We start from the raw sequence: 684 nt of genomic DNA, 5'->3' as shown, positions 1-684 counted from the left end.
TTCGATGAGAAATTACACAAGTAAAATATCAGGAAATACCTGCTCAGATAATGTACTATTTTCCAAAAAAATTCACTTTCCAAAAACTTTTATTGAAAATATTTCGAGAGACTTCCCCTAGAAAAAAGATTTAAGTAATATTTCGATTCAGCTCAAAAAAAATGGAAACATTTTTAGCACGGGTCCTAAACTGAGTGTTTAGAAACCACAATCAGTAAAACACGGGTCCTGAACTATGTTGTTTAGAAGCCTCAGTTTGAACAGTATACAACCCCCCCTAAATTTGTGCATCATAAGCATGATGTTCAGATCAGCGCAGTAATGACGCACCTGCAAAACCATATTAAACAGATTTTGGTACCCAAACGAACTTGGGTCCTTCTTTGTTAGTATCAGGTTGAGGGATGTTGTAACTTCCAAACCATCTATTTTTGTTAGATGTTTTCTTTTTTGCGCTTTTAACAGGATGATTATATACGCAATAAGATCCATACCAATTATTATTATCATACCTATTATATCCTTTCCAATTCTTCTGAAATTTGTTATCATCAGTCCACCTGTTGTACCGTTTCTGACGGATGCCGAATCCACCAAATAATAAATTCCAACTAACGACTAGTTACAACCAAAATTGTAGTAGTGTAAGTCGGGTCGAATCCACAGAGACTCGGTCTAACGTTA

The sequence above is a fragment of the Cynara cardunculus genome (assembly GCF_001531365.2).
Source record: "Cynara cardunculus var. scolymus isolate 2C chromosome LG 12, CcrdV1, whole genome shotgun sequence".
Lineage (NCBI taxonomy): Eukaryota > Viridiplantae > Streptophyta > Magnoliopsida > Asterales > Asteraceae > Cynara > Cynara cardunculus.
The sequence above is the reverse complement of the archived record's forward strand: the minus strand, read 5'-3'. Positions refer to the sequence as shown.